Raw genomic sequence first — 18611 nt, 5'->3', positions numbered from 1 at the left:
CAATCCAGAAGGAAGGAAGTTCAGCATTGGTTTCTCCTAGGTGAGTTGATGTAGTGTTCCAGCCTCTTATTTTCAGTAAGTGTAACATAATATGTAGTATACTTATATCGGCACATATTATACTATGTATTATCTTTCCCATAAATATGCAATTGGTGTAAAATGTATTTAAAGGGATATCATGATCAACAGGCCAAGTTACTCATCTTTGGCAATATTTTTTAATTATTAGAGAAATAGACAATAGACATAGGTAAATAGACAGACAGATAGACATAAATCTGTAAAACAATCTAGAAGAGAAAACAAGATTGGGAATAGGAGAGGATTGGTAAACTAACACAAGTTACACAATGGGCTAATATCAATCAATCAAGACTTTATTATGGTCCATGACCAGCACAGAGAGGGGCACAAAGGCCCTAGTATGGGGAAATACAGTTCCCTAGGGAGGCAATCATAAAAGAAATTAGAAAACAGCTTTTTAAAAATAAATAAATAAAACAGTACAGTTTAAAGACATGTTTAACAAAGCAGTTATGGGACCAAGGGGAGGGGGGAGTCTGATAGGAGGGATCAAAACACTAGGAGCACTAGAGGGAGAGGGAGGGGCACACTGCAAATCCAGCAACACCTCAGTCGCAACAGGTTGCTCCAGCTGCGCTCCCTTCAGGGTGCTGCCCTGCGGGGTTGATCATAATCCATCAAATTTTATGTGCCGCAGCGCAGAACCTAATAACACTGTAAATTATTCTAGTGGTAGAGTCCGAGAGCAGCAGGGTGGTATAAAACTTTCTTGTGTGCCCTGGATATTTAAGAAGCTATGGAGTGATGAGACTAGTTCTAATGTCTCTGTAGAACATGCATTGAAGGAGCACATGTTCAGTTGTTTCTGTGTGTCCGGACTCACATGGGCATGATCTCTCCTTGAAAGGGGTCTTTTGATATCTCCCCTTCAATACAGCCGATGGGAGGGCATGGCATCTTGCCAGAGTGAAATCCCTTCGGTGTTTGGGCACCTCCAGGTTTGTTAGGTATGCCATGGGGGTGGTGAGATATCTGTTAGATTCACTAACACTAAAGGCTGGGGTGCAGGCTAAGTCTAATTGGCACTCTATGTCCAGGATCTGTTGTTTAATGAGATCCTTGACTTGGTCCCATCCCATGCTTAGCAATTACAATTGCTTAATATAAAATGAAATAAACATATTGTCTAACCCTTTTCTAAAATTATCCACCCATTATTTTTTTCTTGTTAAAAATCCTCTCTTACTTTAAAATATCATCCCTTTCCATGTTTCTCATTGAGTACATCACCTGACATTGCTGATTATTCCAGAAAAAAACACAGAACTATATAACCAATTGCAGGGAAAGTTTTGACTTATATCTCACTATGTTCTAGAGACACAACTGTTACTATTTATGTTTAGTAAACCCAAGGCAAAGAAAAAATAGTTTTGTAATAGGGCATAGGAGGTTGATTTCCCAAAGGGTAAATGTTAGGCACTCATACAAATCTGATTAACAAATAATTGGAGCAATAGGTGCCTCCTGCTGCATGCACAATGTTTTAGAAACTTCCCCAAAGGAATGCACTGCCACATCAACTGCAACTTCCCAGCTTGGTGCCAAACAGTCCACCACTTCATTGGCTTCAGCTGGGAAACCCACTATCCACATATTCTCCCAATGGATGTCAATGACTCTCTTATTTTGCATTTGCAACCAACCTGGCACTATTTTAAGGGGTGGCATTAGTGTTATTTTCATTAAATGCGAAATTCAGTTGACATCAGAATGAGCAGGAAATAACAGGAGGTATCCAGTGTCTATTCAAAAGCCCCTAGTGACCATCCATATTCTGAAGAAGACATGTTTTATTTTTTCTCTTACTGGGATCTTTCTTGCTGGAACTGATGCTCATTCAGCTAGGTAGTTTCCAAGTGAAAACACATGACATTTAAACCAACTTTTCACATGGACATTTTTATGGCGAGTATTTCAGCAAGCCAGGAGAAGCAGACACCTATAAATGTATAAGGTGATGTATTAGATTGTAATGCAGTCTGGATGCATATGGAGGTGGTCTTTGCCCTTCAGTGCAAATCCGTTTTTATGATAAAAGGAATCTATTGGAATTAACAGTGTGTTGTCCAGGCAACAAGTAACACTGTACATATAATACAGCCGTGTTTTCTCAGAAGCAGGAACTAATCTTGTTTCTAATGTAAAGAATTAATTCCCAAGGCTGATTTTAGTGTGGATTTATGCTTCTGGGTCTGAGCTTCTGATAGAAAAATTGCAATATTGGTAAGGAGAATTTCTTCCCTATTTTATCAGCATGATGTTATGAACTTGCATTCATCATGATGTGAAGCTGTGCGTAGGTCACCTAGCAAAGTCAACCATACTGTATTATCAATGGAGACACTTAAGGTAGAACCAAGATAGAACTACTGGTATATGTGGGAGAAGGAGAGGGGGAAAAACAGCAGTCCTTTAATGCCTCTGTATTTGGCCACTGATTCCCTATAACCTACTGACTACTTATAATAGCCTGCAGTTCTATGTTTTAAAACTGTCAATGAGTAAGAAAGCATCAACTGGACATGCCCATGGAAATTACACACTGCTGAGGTTCTTTCTTTTAAAATGAAAGAGGTATTTACTCATCATTCATATTTTGCATTTTAGTAGTGGGTTTATATTTTAAAATATGTTCACTCTCTCCAGAATTGTTTGCAAGCTGTTATTAATATACATTGTTCAATTACTTTATTTCAGGTTTGAGAGATTTGATGGTGCATATCACATGAGGCCCCCTATGCTGGACATCCAGTTGGGCCTGGAAATCAATGGCTTGTTTGCAGCTTGAGGGACAATGAACAATGACATTTGAGTGGCTGGGTTTTTGAGAAATTAGTTGATCAGGTTTGCTCCCTCTGTTGTTGCATGAAATGAGTGGTTTGGCCCTCAAAGTACTAATAGTAAATTATGGGAAAATGACCTCAGTTTGGTCAAAGAAAAGGCCCTGATTTACCAAGCTGTCTTCAGCACTATCATGGACAATTGTTAGAGAGAAAGAAATTTATTGTGATTTTTTTCAAATAAAGCAAGGCAGTAAATCAGGCAGATTTATTGGAAACAAACTTGTCTGGAGGGTTTGCTAGCAAGGGAGCATGATGGACAGAATTCAATGAATCCAAGAGACAACAGGAACTGCTAGCCACTTCAATAGTCAAAAAGAGCCATCAGCCAGTCCAAGGTCAAGATTTCAAATATCTGAATCAGAAATAGGAACACCTTACCAGAGCCAGAGATCAGATGGTTGGTTGTTTTCAATAGAGAATGTGTGCCAGAGCTATTACTTAAATTGGTTGCAGTCAGCTGATCTTAATTAAGAGAGCTTCTTATTTTGCTTGGCAAGAAGTCTCAGTGAATACCTATGCCAGGGGTCCTCAAACTTTTAAAGCAGAGGGCCGGTCCACAATCCTTCAGACTGTTGAGGGGCCAAATTATCATTTGAAAAAAAAAAACGAACAAATTCCTATGCACACTGTACATATCTTATTTGTAGTGCAAAACAACAACAATAACAATGAAAGACCAATACAGTATTTAAAAATGAAAATAATTTTAACCAACATAAACCTATCAGGATTTAAATAGGAAGTGTGGGCCTGCTTCTGGCCAATGAGATAATCAGGTTAATTAGGATTGTTGTTGTTGTTGTTGTGTGCCTTCAAGTCAATTCAGACTTTGGGCGAGCCTAAGTCCAAAATTATTTATTTATTCATTTACTACATTTATTTACTACATTTATATCCCACCCTTCTCACCCCGAAGGGAACTCAGAGCAGCTGTATGTACATAGAATATATTATTAGCATAGCACAATATTAGCATTATATATTACTATATTGAACTATACCACTATACTGTAATATTATATGTAATATATAACATATAATTAATATTATTATATTGTATAAAATGATAATATTATTATCAATATCATATGTATATACAATATATTATATTAGTAAAACTGATATAAAAATATTATATTATAAATGAGGGCAGGGGCCAGGTAAATGACCTTGGAGGGCCGCATCCGGCCCCCGGGCCTTAGTTTGGGGACCCCTGACCTATGCTCTGGTCACTTTTCTGCTCTATAAATTGCAGACTTGGGAGACAAGCCTCTTCATCTGATGGTTCCAGCTGTCCTGATGGTGCCAATGTTTGGTCAGTCTGGGGTGAACCTGGGGTTTTGTTACCAGTGCTAGGAGCACTTTTTGGGTGAAACAGGTTCCTCAACTTGCACTCCATGTTATGGGAGGAAAAATCACCTTTGTGGCTAGCCAAGGTTGGTCCTGCCACAGATTCTAAAGTCTCACAGCTTGAGGGAGGGACTAAACCAGGAGGATTGTCTGATCAGATTAGCCAGCCAGCAGATATTGGCCCATTAAAACATGAGAAGACATCAGAGCCTGGGCGCTCAATAATACACAACTGGAGTGGATAAGAAGAACATCCTGCCCGAGCTGATTTCCACATTTAGCAGTCCCCACTGCCGAGTTTGGGTTATGTGTATTAATATATGTGGCCCTAGTTTACCATATCATTGTTGTTCACCTTTTGAGTTCCATGCAGTTGTGCAATAAAACATGTCCACTGTTTTTCTTAAACAGCGGTGAAATATTTTTAATTGAACAGTTATTCTAATAATTATATTAATCAATATTGTTTAATGAGTCTATTTGCTTTACTATTGCAATAATCTTTCATTTCAAACTGCATTTCCCATTTTCAGGGTTTTACATGCAGAAACCCCCTACAACCAATTTCTCCTGATTCGTAGGCCATCTACGTATTTGTTGTCGAAGGCTTTCATGGCCGGGATCACAGAGTTGTTGTATGTTTTCCAGGCTGTATGGCCATGTTCTAGAAGTATTCTCTCCTGACATTTCACCCACATCTATGGCAGGCATCCTCAGGGGTTGTGAGGTATGGAGAAGCTCAGCAAGGAAGGTTTATATATATCTGTGGGAAGTCCAGGGTGAGGGAGGAACTCTTGTCAGTTGGAGGCCAGCATGAATGTTGCAGTTAATCACCCTAATTTGCATTGAATTGCTTCATCTACTGGCTACTTTCTGCCTGGGGGCATCCTTTGTTAGCTGCCCCTAGTTCCCATGTCTCAGAGTGTTGCTTCTTATTTACTGTTCTGATTTTTTGAGTTTTTTAATACTGGTAGCCAGATTTTGTTCATTTTCATGGTTTCCTCCTTTCTGTTGAAGTTGTCCACATGCTTGTGAATTTCAATGGCTTCTCTGTGTAGTCTGACATGATAGTTGTTGGAGTGGTCAAGCATTTCTGTGTTCTCAAATAATATACTGTGTCCAGGTTGGTTCATCAGGTGCTCTGCTATGCCTGATTTCTCTGGTTGAGTTAGTCTGCAGTGCCTTTCATGTTCTTTGACTTGTGTTTGGGCGCTGCGTTTGGTGGTCCCTATGTAGACTTGTCCACAGCTGCATGGTATATGGTAGACTCCTGCAGAGGTGAGAGGATCCCTCTTGTCCTTCGCTGACCGTAGCATTTGTTAGATTTTCTTTGTGGGTCTGTAGATAGTTTGTAGGTTGTGTTTCTTCATCAGTTTGCCTATGCGGTCAGTGGTTCCCTTGATGTATGGTAAGAACATCTTACTCTCCTGGCTTGCTCTTGGCCTTACAGCTCTTCTGATGTCCATGGTGGAATATCCATTGGCCTGTAGAACCCAGTTTAGGTGGTTTAGTTGGAGGAGGTGAGGTTCGCAGATTCTTTGTGCATGGTCTGTCGGGCTTTGATTGTGCTTCTTTTTTGACTTGGGTGAGGGTTGGAGTTTTATCCTTTTAGTTGTGTTTATATGTTGAAAGCATCAATAAAAATCATTGGAAAAGGAGTTTTTATGAAGGTATCTATCTGTGTGTGTAGGTTTTCTGTAAACTGTGTGACCCAATTGTTGATTGCATTTGCGGATGACCAGAACATCTAGAAATGGCAGTTTTCCTTCCTTTTCCTTTTCCATGGTGAATTGGATGTTTGGGTGGATGCTGTTGAGGTGGTCCAGGAACTTGTTGAGTTCCTCTTCCTCATGGCTCCAAATGGTAAAGGTGACATCAACATATCTGAACCATACAGTTGGCTTTTTTGGTGCTGTTTCTAGGGCTTGTTTTTCAAAGTGTTCCATATAGAAATTTGCTACTACTGGGCTGAGAGGGCTCCCCATCTTTCTGTTCATAGAATCCATTGTCCCACTGAAAGTAGCTAGTGGTGAGACATCTACATATTATAGAACAGCTACCATATTCCGTATTCTCAAGGACACGTATAAAACCTTGAAAATTGATGTAAACATTAAAGAACTGATCTTTGATTTTTTTTTCTCCACCCCGCATATTTGGGCACCTTGTCCTTTTAAACTGTAAGCCAGGTGGCAGAGCCACTCTTTTTTCACTTATTGCACTCATCCATTCCAGGAGACTGTGCAAAACACAACATCATGCAAATGAATTTCCAGCCATACAATAGGACTTCTCCTGCCTCTTTCCCCCTCTTCTACTAAAAGTCCCCAGCCTTCTGCAGTTTATTCTGGATCCATGAGAGAACTGAATGGGGAAGATTAGTCTGTTTGCCAATATTATTCATTCTTCTGGCAGAAGTACTCTATTGGATTTCATTCAACAACTGTGGAGAGTAGGAAAGAGCAGCAGAGACAACAATGACTAAATGAGGTTTTAATAATAAAATAATACCAATTTATTATTCTGTTAGATGTAATATATTATATTTTTTGCAATAGTATAGGTGATAATGAGGATAGTGATATAGCAACAGTAACAATGGCTAAATGCAATCACTTTCTCTATAATTAGTCCAGGTAGATTGAATTAAATCCATGGGAAGTTGGTACGTCAATATGTATATTAAGTTCCATTAATTCAGTTATTCTACTCTAAGTGGAACTCACAATTGGATTTATTCTTGACGAAACAGTTGTTGTTGCTGCTACTAATTTTAGTATTAGTATTGACAATAATTTTAATGATCACATTTTAATTCTCTTTCACTGACAGCTTGATGTGTAACACTGGCTTGTTCCTATTCACTGTATGTTATTAGTTAATTTATTAAAATTGCAAACATAAAATCCAGATTCTCCTGGAACAAGGCATCTGGAGAATACAAATTACTGTAAAAAGAATGTGGTATATTTACACAGATTGACTAGGTGTCTAGCATATTCACAACAGAAAACATTTGGATAATAAGCTATGGGAATGAAATAAACATGATTACAGTTATATATATTTATATTAGTACCTCTAAATGATTTTGTATTATCAAGAGTTCTGCAAAAATAATGTTAAATAATGGAATCTCCCAATGGAGCCATCAAAACCAGAATATGCTTCCATGTTGACTCAAATTTTCAGAAATGCCTTTTGACTGTTTGTTACCAGTTTCCACACCAAATGCATTCATTTTATCTATCAAGCCCCCCTCAATACCTCATATACTCCTTCTTCCCCGTTAATACATTCAGAACATGAGGGCAATATTTGAAGCTACTGTATTAAGTCCTCTTTCCAGGAAAAGCTTGGGGACCAGCAGTTTAGAAATGGTCTTCTCTTGGGTAACTCCTTGTTTCTGGAGCACTTTTTACAGGGACATTTAGCTCTGGTGGGCAAATTGCAGGCTGTGAGACTCATGTGGTCACTGGACTTCAGTTTGTGAACTCTGAACTTCCCACTAGTTCCCCAAAAATTCCCAGCAACCAATAAATTAAAAGAAAATGGTCTAGTTTTGGAGTAGTTTTTGCCTCCAAATCACAAATAAATTGGCTAAATATGTGTAAAGATTAAAAATATTTGCACAAGCCCTTTGGGACCATATACTACCCACAAACATGTCTATTTTCCTCTCTCTTTCTCTCAAAATAATGACAGAAAGAAACATGGCATCACCTCCTTTTGTCATTTTGAGAAGAAAATTGAAGTATTTGGGTTTAATGTGAGGGGAAAGGGTGCAGCTAACAGGGTGGTGTCTGGGGAAAAATTACCTGCCAGCCCCCACATAGTTGATGTAGCTCCAACACGTTACGTTTTAAGTGGCAAAGAAAAACTTATTTTTACGTATTTCAATGGCAGTTGAGAACTAATTATTATGTATTGTTTTTCCTGTCATTCATTCTAGATTGCAAAGTTTGAATGGACGAACATTTTGGTATTTTGAGGACTTGAAATGGTACCTTAGTGAACTTTTTCACAAAAGAGGTTTCCTCATCTCTACAGCCAATAGCTGGATCAATTGCAGGTATTGATGACATATAAAATTTACTTTAACATAATTTGGCATTTTGATCCCATATTTTTATTTAGTGTACTAACAAGATTGTTTGCAATAAAAGGTTATTATTGCTACTTGTAAGATTAAAAAAACATATTTCGGGTATTTCGCAATTGTAATGTGATCCCCTAAATTGGCTATAAGAAATCTTCAGTGAAGGAAGGAAGGAAGTGTGCCATATTCTTTTTCCTTTTTCTATTTTTTAGAAGACTTTGCTGTCTTCTAAAAAATAGCAAGACACTACTTACAGAATACTTAGATTAACAACTTGAAAGATAGAAGTTCTTTATAAAAATGTAGTTTACTGAATTTAAAGTGATTCATAAGAACATAAAATAGACAAAATGCAGTACTGGAAGTAATAACAACGAAAAACATTTCAAATGCTTTCCTAATGGGTCTTAAGGGATATGATATTATATCACAAATGTTGCTGTTTGTTCCAGGAGGAGGAGGAGGAGGAGGAGGAGGAGGAGGAGGAGGAGGAGGAGGAGGAGGAGGAGGAGGAGGAGGAGGAGTTGTTGTTATTGAGATCAGATGAGGTGATGATGAGCTGATGTTCAAGCCACCTTAGTGGTGCAGATTCTCCTCAGATGTCAAGTTCATACATAACAATGAAATGGACTGTTTAACTATCAGGCAATCTCTCATTGGTCAGCATTTTCTAACAAGAAACTTCTACAAACAAAACTTTTGTAGTTTATCAGTACATTTATTCACAAAAAAATCTCTCTTCTGATCTTCATTTCTGCATCACACAGAAAGGTAAGGATTTCCCATTGACATTAAGTCTAGTTGTGTCTGACTCTGAGGGTTGGTGCTCATCTCAATTTCTAAGCTGAAGAGCCAGCGTTGTTCATATGCACCTCCAATGTCATGTGGCCGGCATGACTGCATGAAATGCCATTACCTTCCTATTGATCTACTCACATTTGCATCTTTTTCAACTGCTAGGTTGGCAGAAGCTGGGGCTAACTGTGGGAGCTCACCCCACTCCTCAGATTTGAACTGGCAACCTTTCAGTCAGCAAGTTCCGCAGCTCTGCAGTTTAACCTGCTGTGCCATAATACTTTATTTATAATGTTTTAGATCTTTTCTAATAAAGGATTCTCAAGACAGTTTGTGAGATAAAATGATAAAACAATAATCAGAATTCACTAATGTGTTTATAAATGCATAATCTAGAATTACACATTTGTGATAGATTCATTTTCACAATTCCTATTTATTCCCTAATTTAGGAGCTGCACAGGGACCATGAAAACTTCTCAGTCTGCACCTATCAAGTAGAAGCCACTCCAATCTGTTGATTGAGAAACAGCAGGGTATATTCCAGCCACCATAAGAGCTGCTCTCATCATGAGACTTCCTAGTCTCTCAAGGTTTTGTAAGTCTTGTGAAAGCCATACCCTCATGAGATTTCAGACTGCCTTACATAGGTTCTTGCATAGGTCTCGACCTCTTTCTTTAGCTGGACACCAGGCACTTGCCTATCTGGCCCTGCTTTTCAGATTAAGTGGGCAACTACAGATTGCCTTTGGGGGACTATAATTGGGCCATGTTTTTCACCTCCTCTGGGGATTTTCCATTGGTTAGGTTGTCATTTAAGTTGTTGCTCTGCTATCACATTCCTTTATTATAAGTAATTCTGTATGGCTTATTCTAGAGGCCCAAAACTAAGGCCTGTGGGCCGGATGCAGCCCTCCAAGGTGATTTACCTGGCCCCTGTCCTAAGCTTTAGACTTGGGGTTGACCTAAGTCTGAAATGACTTGAAGGCACACAACAATAACAATCATAATTTTGGACTATTTCATCATAATCTGGCCCCCTAACAGTCTGAGGGACCCTGAACCGATCTTCCACTTAAAAAGTTTGAGAACCTCTTGCTTATTCAGTTCTGCAAACATTGTTCACATGTATGCACCAGAACAAGACTGCTGCATTTTCCACAACTGGCACTAATTTAGGTGAGTGGACAGGGAGAAGCAAACAGAGGTTGACTACCTTGCAGGTTGTGTAACTGTATAAGTTGGTGCTTTTTTCACCATGCTTTTCCATGATGCTATAGTTGGGCATGTTATGTCTCAGGCACAAGCAAGGAAAAACAAGCTGGTCCAGCAGATTATAGAAAAGACAATGAGGACAGAGGACAAAACCTGGCAAACCTGGGCTTCACCTCACTGTCTTTGTATATTTTTGGTTATATCAGTATGTTGTTGTTATGCAAATACATTTTGTGGCCAGTTGAAATGACAACCTGGGAGCCTGGCCTTTTCTCAGTGCTGCTCTGTTTTGGCACCACCTAATCCATATTTCCAAAAGCTTGAATGGAAGAGTATTTTCTGATAATCTAATTGTCATGAAAATGTTGAAACATCACCATACCACCACCACCACCACCAACAACAACAACAAAAGAGAAAATCTGTCAATACACAACAGGTGATATCCAAGCTGTTTTTTAGCAATCAATTTTGCTGGATGCCAACAGGGTATTTTCTTTCCTCTGTTTGAGCAACACTACTAATTACTGTTGTCGGTAGCATCATGCTCAACTGACAACCTGAATGTAAATGTAAACCGTAATTTGGGATAATATGATATAAACATTTTCAGTAAAGATGTGCATATACTCAGACACCAACCAAAGGGTAATTCATGGGTAGTAAAAATTACCTGCATTTAAGATAGTTTTGGTGTAGAGTAACAGTTTTCTTTTAAAGTGGTATGATGCCAAATGCCCACATTACTTTCATTTCCAAAAAATGTTTCTGGCTCAGATTCCGTCTGAAAATATAAGAAATGCAATGAAGCTCAGTCATAAAACATTAATACCACATGTCAGTGTAAGTGGTCTTTGGACGAACTTTAAAGGGTTTCTTCTATTAAGCTTATAGAAGTGAAGGAAACAGAAATATACCCCATAATATAAAGCAAAGGAATCGGGAAACATGTTAGAGTTAGGCTTGTGGTTTTGACTTACTTGGGCCATATTCAAGAAGGTTTTTTAAGTCTTTATTTTTTAAAAACATCTGAAAAACTAGAGATGGATGGAACAGATCTGAATTAGGTCATGACTGCTCCGAAGATGCCAGATTTCCAATGCTTGCTTGCTGAGCCAACTTTCCTGGTTTCCTGTCCTATGAAAACAAAGAGAGATTTTTTTTTCAAGTCTCAAAAGCAAAATTAAGGGCAAATATCTCACAATCCACATTGAAGCAGTATCTTTTTATGGATATATGTATGTGTGTGTGTACACACACACACACACACACACACATACACATACACACACACACACACATATCTGAAGCAATTGTAGATATTTCTAGGTAGAAAACATTGGGGCAAATGTTGCTGGAGACTGAGATATTTATAGCTAAATAGTTAATTTTAATTATGCAAACAATATCCTAGATCATATTTTAATTTTGACCACCCATTAGATTCATTAGTTTGATTTATTTTCTGACTCCCCATTCAACAACTGATTGAATGGTTCTATTCTATTTGGGACTAAGCAAGTCGATGTTAGCCAATTTTTGTTTGTTATACTGCACTATTTGCTATCAGTTTCCAGAAACAGTTGCAACATTTTATTCCCACACTCTAGTGGATTTTTAAAATAATTCTGAAACATAGTGGGGGGGGGGGTTCAGCCAATGCCCCCAGAGAGGTGTATCTTCATGTAGATTCCAGTGTTGGTATGCAGGACCATTTCAAGATAGACATTGAAAATGGGACAAGCAATTCTCCTCTTTCAACCTCTTCTTTTCCTTTATCTCCTTGAATTTATTTGAGTTATAGCATCCTAGTGAAATAGCACTTTTGTGTTGAAATAATAAAACACTATGACTCTAAGAAAAACAACAACAAATAAAATTCAGTGAGGAAACCATTTTAATATAAAGGACACATGATAGCCTTAATAAGCCATGCTCCAAAATTAAAAAGCCTTTTAGTGCAAATTCAAGAAATAGTTATATCCAGCTACTGACAGCCCACAACAAAAGTAGAAAAGAGCCCTCTGACTGGGACAAGACAACAATAAGCAATATTATACAACTCTTTTATCCATGGAACTGATACCCATGGTTTCACCTGCCCACAGGTCTTCTGCAGGAATTTGTCATCTGTAGGATTTTTAAGTCTTCTAAGGGACTTTATGATACCTTCTGGTGGAACTCATTCATTTCAATAGTGTTTTCTATTTCTCCCAATACTACTGTAAATTAACAAATTACTGACTCGTGAATAGTGAGGGCGGTGAGTGGGAGAGGATGAGAATCCCACCCCAACACAACTTCAGTGCTGGCACAGAAACATACAAGCCTCATCATACAAGTTTAGTGATGGGACGATTGCAGGATTGGCAACTATTGATGGATTTTTCCCATCAATAGTGGGGGGGAAGGTCAATTTCAGGGAGGAGGTAGACCAACAGTGGGATTTGCTTAGTGTCATGCTTCAATGCTAGCTTGCCTCCTTCATGCAATAAAATCCCTAACTGCAAAATTGCTAAGGCCACTGAATTGAATTGTATCTGGGATTACATTTTGTTTCTGTAATGTGACTTGTGATAGGTCCTCCAATATAGGGAATACAGTGCTGATATACCGTAATTAAATGATTCATATCTATATGAATGGGTTCGCAGGGCTGAAGTTTTCAGCATAAGTAACATTGAAATTAAAGTACTAGTAGAAGTGACAATGGTTATATTAGACTGAACATTGGCATTTTTTTCTTGGATGGCTTATTCTGTCCTGCCTATTCTTAAATATTCCAAAATTATTTAAACACTTCTAAGTCAGGGCAACAGCAAATGTTTAGTGAGCATTGGGTGTCATTATTTTCCAGTTGCTGAAGTGGGTCTTCCAGTTGTCAGCAGCTATCAACCACATCCAATTTTGTAGAATATATTGGGGGTGGGGTGGGGGGAAATCCATTAAATTCAAATTTGATTTGACAAGCAGCAATCATTTTACATTTCCCTGAAGATAGTTGTTTTTGCTGAGCTTTGTAGCAAGACAGAGAAATTATTGCACTAAAAAGTACTTCTCTGTGTCAGCTTATGTCTAGTGTCTGTGTGGAAGGATAGTGCCTTAGACAATGAAGATTAAAAAATAAGTTCTTAAATCACTAGCTGAACAAATAGGCCTAAATTTCCAACTGCTACAAGAGTCTCACTGAATCAGTTGAGAAATGATAAACCCAAAATTAGTTAAACCCATTGATTCACTGGACCAAAGATTGATAAGAGGGCACAGGGGACAATTGATAAAACATGTTAGGAAAGAGAAACTGGGAATCCTTTTTAATAGCTCCATTCTTATTGAACATCTTATGGCACCTTCCCTGTTTTTAATTGGGCTTTGAAGATCTCATTTGATTGTGCAAGGTTGCCTTCAACTGATAAAAATTCTAAGAATCAGACTCTTGTTGTAACTTTTGTCTTCAAAAGTGGATTTTATATTTGTGGATAGAAGAATAAGGTCCCTATCCAGTACATGGCTGCTGTGACATTACAGCAATGTCAGAGAGCCAGCAAAGTGACTGATCCAGAGCTGGATTGGTGTGCATCAGACCCATGGTAAATTTGGATACCACCTAGGAAGTGCCACCCACTAGGAAGTTCCTTATGCATGAGTAAACATGAATAAAATGGCATTGTAGAAGATCAACTTTGCTCATTCTTATTTAAAATTACTAGAGCTGGATTTCACGCTGAAAACCACACAGTTCCTTTTGCAATATTCAGAAAATCACTTGCTTTAACCTCCTGCTTCTATAAAATTATTAACTTTTCCCTTTTCCCATTACCAAATAAAGATATCATGCTGTGTACCATTAGGCACAAACAAATCCAATTTCAACATGTAGCATTATTAAGAAGTCTAATAGTTTGCTGTTTCCCTAAAATATGTCCTTGTCCCCACTATGTCTTAGAATTTCATTGCAGTGTTTGGTACTCTTATTTCACCACTTAATTATAAAACTGGAAATGGGAAGACAATAAAATGAAATGGGATCGGGAGAAAATTTGCTCTTTTCCCAGGTTAGCTCTGCTGCCTCTGCATAAGCAGATTTCCATTACCAAGCCATCCATACTTTACACAACATCAAGAATCTGCAAGGACTGTACAAAAGTTCTCCAGAATTTACAAGAACTTAGTCTCTTGGCAGTGAACTCCTATACAAACCTTGGTTGAGTTCAGTGGAACTTAGGGTCTCATCAGAAAGGCCAGGCGAAGCATCCCGCTTTGCCTGACCACTGCAAAAAGAAGGGCAGCAGAGCAAATCTGTCACCTCTTGGCACAGCTACCTCTTGGCAATGCTTTCCTCATTGGAGCCAGCACAACACAGGGATGGAGGAAGAAGGCAAGGTTAAAAAGAATAGGTAGTATGCAACACAGTACAGTGGGAATTGACCATGGTGCTTTGAGAATGCAATGAGAGGAAAATATATGGAAGTTGCTAGAATAATGGAATCATAGCACTAAAAAATATCCCAAGCCTCATCTGGTACAGCCCACGCTTCTGCCAATGTAGAAAATCCATCTCTAAATCATCCCTGGCAGGTGGCTTTTCATCTTTTGTTTAAATAATTTCAGTGAAAGAGCATCACTATTCTTTGAGGCAGCCCATTCCTCTGTTGAATAGATTTAACAAGGAGTATATTCATTCTCATGATTAGCAAAATTAAACTCCTTTCTAGTGATTTGAATCAATTGACTTGGGTCACATTCCCTGAAACAATGGGAAAAGTCTACACTGCAACCTCTTCTTGCAGATCCTACTCATATCTTTTGACTTTGTAGTCTTTTAGGAAAAAAGTTGAGCTGTGTCCACAACAGCATGTTTTCCCTTTAGCTTTTGTCTAGGTCACTTGACAAACTTGGCCATTTCATATGCTATAAACATACCCTTGGTTCAACAAAAACATACATTTTTATGTAAATGCTTTCAGCCATTGCTCTGCCAGAGTGACTTGTGAGCAGACTTGCTATTCACTTCACATATTCTAAAGCTATAATATTCTAACGTATTAGTTCAGTTGGGTCATGAATGGTTCACCAGACTTCATTTCCAATGACTCGATGTTTATGGCGTGTGCTCAATTGTTTTAAATCATGACTAAAAAAGTGTAAAACTGGTCTCTAACTGAATCGGTGAGTCCAGAAGAATTCTCTGCTCCACTGAATTCAATAAGCGACATGTATATTTATTTTTAGGTCTATTATTTTTTTAACCTTTTGAGTGTTTCAGAATTGCAGGGTTGGAAGAAGTAGCTGGTCTGAAATGCCAATTTCCAGTTTGAGAACTCTGTAACAGAAGAAACTTCCTTTCATGAAAATATGAAATTCCCTCAGTAATTATAGCTTTGTAATTCAGAAGACTGTAAAATTGCACCTGCTTTTTCCGGGCTTTTGTGGAAGGATGATAAGAAGGGGGAGAGGGAGGAAGATATATATTTGTGTGTGCTGTGGAGTTCAATCAGCAAGAAAAGTGAGAAAACATAAGAGAGAATTCAACTCTCTGAGACACTATTTTATGGTAGCTGGAATTCTCACAAAACATCCATTGTCCTCCTGAGATGTAAAGCACCAAAGAGGTTTTTCGAGTTCTCGGTCATAGGAACACAATCCTTCTGCCCTGAAGTAAAATTTGCCATTTTGCAATATGAGAAGCTATGGCCATCTGAAGAGAGGACTGACATTTCAAGCCATTTTAAATGAGTTATATTTACTATTTCTTGCAATGTCTGTGCTCCAAATACATTGCCCTGCCAAGGTCTTTCTCTTGTGACAGTGAGTTCTGTGGAATGCAGTTAGGTAACATTCCAAGCAAGACCAAGTAGGATCACGTCCAGTTCACTTTACTTTGTGATCTTCAGTCCTTCTTTCCCCCATACCTCCCCCTGCCTCCTGCTGTGAGCCACGAATTACAATCTGAAGGAAAGGAAAGCAATAGTTTCTTCTGCTAAGAAAAACTGTCTTTCATTTCTATTACAACTGTCAAAAATGCCCAAAGGGAACAAAACATATGCCCCTCCACACCATTACAAAACAATGTGCCATTGCTGTCTGCTTCAGGTAGGTGCAGCATTATCAACCTACTTTCATTCTCTGCTAAGCAAGGATGCCAATGTTGCTTTTTTGTGGGATCCATCTAATAGATGGCAATTGCTTTTAAAGGATGGAATAGCCAGGGACTTAATTAAAAGCCTGGGAGTTAGCCAAGAAAATGTACATATCCCCCTCCACCCCAAAGACACATACAACCTACAAGAAGTGCATGATAAAATCTATACCTTATTGCAATGAAAGCTTTGGAATATTTATTAGGCAAAAGTGATCCTCTCAATTTCCCTTTTATTTTAAAGCATGTTTATTGCAAAATAAAGGTTTGGTCTCTGACATGAAAATGGTACTTCAGCTAACTGAACCCACAACATAACAAAGCAAAATATATTTGACTGCATAATATTGATTTTACATGAAAGCCCATCAGTTAGTGAAATGTAAAAACCAATAAAGCATCAGCTATGGCTGGGCTGCATATCTCTAGACACAATTTATTTTTACATTTAAACCAATTATTGGGCTTGTTGCATTTAAAAATGTGTACTCATATATCCTCACAAGGACTTTTTTATTCAATGAAATCAATTGGATTGATCTCCATATTCCATATTAAACACCAATCTTAAATTACAACTGACACATTTTGAAGGCCACCATTCAGGTATCTAAGCAGAAATAAATCCCATGAAGCTTTCTTCACAGAATTTGCTGCCCAAACACAAACACAAATACAAATATTGATTACATTTTAACACACAATTTATAGGCTATTTCAATGCTAATTCCAGACTAAGATTTGTTCAATAGCAATGGGAATGTGTAAGAACAAAATGCAGTTGGGTTTTTCCTATCCACATTCTGCACATATTGTGTTGTTTTGTTATCAATATCAGATTAATCATCAGCATTAAAGACTTTGGTGAATCTGTCTGGCTCTCTACTAACTATAGTCTGCAAATCAAATGTCAGCATCTGTAAAACAAGGGGATTTATCCTTTGCACTATGTTTCCTGGTAAGACCCAAGGATGAGAGGGGAACACTCCAAGGATGAGTCCAAACTGAAATATCATTATTATGAGAGGAAAATATCAGGGATAAATGTTGAACATGTGTGAGAATATTTATGGAACATATTTCCTAACTCAATGTAGAATCCCCAGATTTATGTAAGGGTATATTATCAATGTATTTGCCCAACAATTGGTTTAAATGAAAAAATAGGTTGTGAGATAGATTTCCTAGGTCGAATCAGAACCAGTTTTGGAACAATGTGTAAAATGAGTTGCTGACCCAGACCCTTTTTTAGTGTGGTTAAACAAAAAGACAAATTTCTCTTCTCCTATATGGCATGGCATTTACTCCAACATTTCACTAATGGCAAGGCATGTCAGAGTGTGGTCAAGATGACAGATGTTAAATTAGGAAGGACAGACAAGCTAGGGGAGGCTGCTTTTGCTTGAGTCTACAGCAGTGGTTCTCAACCTGTGGGTTCCCAGATGTTTTGGCCTTCAACTCCCAGAAATCTTAACAGCTAGTCAACTGGCTGGGATTTCTGGGAGTTGTAAGCCAAAACACCTGGGGACCCACGAGTTGAGAACAACAGGTCTACAGGGAAGGGCAAGATTCTGACTCCTCCTGGTCTTTTACTCCCATTGCATCGAGTACAAACTACATGTACATTTGTACATTGAACTCAGTTTGAAGAAACTGAAATAAACCAAGGACAAAAAGGAAAAGTGAAAGGGAGAGAGAAACTGGCATATTTTAAAAGCAGCTAAAAATTGGGACAACAATGAAACTAATTAGAAACATTCCTGCCAAATATGGAGATTTGGAGAGAATGAGCATGGCTTCTGAAGCACTACAAGTTCCAGAATTACAGCTAACTGTGCATAAGAAGGAAAGAGAGGAAGCTGGTAGAAGATACAAAACACAGGCTAAATAAGGCAGGGCAAGGGTCAGGAGTGGCCCTAGGTTTTCTTAGTATGTAAGCAAACCCACCCGAAATTACGCCCCCCCCACCCCCAAACTTACCGGCAGCGGCGGCGACCATTGGGTTGCTCGCAGCGGAACAAGGAAGTACTTGGTATTCTCGTGAGATTTCGTGAGATTTCTGCGAGATCTCACGAGATCT

General features: G+C 38.4%; 1 long non-coding RNA gene across 2 annotated transcripts; it reads right to left on the bottom strand.

The window, feature by feature from the left end:
* Positions 1–202: 202 nt before the first annotated feature.
* Positions 203–18571, bottom strand: LOC107982453 (uncharacterized). Of its 2 annotated transcripts, none has more exons than XR_010002068.1 (5): positions 18512–18571; positions 11373–11529; positions 11066–11176; positions 4152–6726; positions 203–3446 (listed from the first exon to the last, which is right to left on the bottom strand). It is a non-coding gene; the product is annotated as an uncharacterized LOC107982453 (long non-coding RNA). The 2 variants fall into 2 exon arrangements; XR_001729999.2 differs by lacking the exon at positions 18512–18571 and adding an exon at positions 14593–18481.
* Between the last annotated feature and the right edge of the window lie 40 nt (positions 18572–18611).

This window comes from Anolis carolinensis, chromosome 1 (assembly GCF_035594765.1).
Source record: "Anolis carolinensis isolate JA03-04 chromosome 1, rAnoCar3.1.pri, whole genome shotgun sequence".
In the NCBI taxonomy this organism is placed as follows: Eukaryota; Metazoa; Chordata; class Lepidosauria; order Squamata; family Dactyloidae; genus Anolis; species Anolis carolinensis.
Note: the sequence above shows the minus strand (reverse complement) of the source record. Positions and strands in the feature narration are given on the sequence as shown.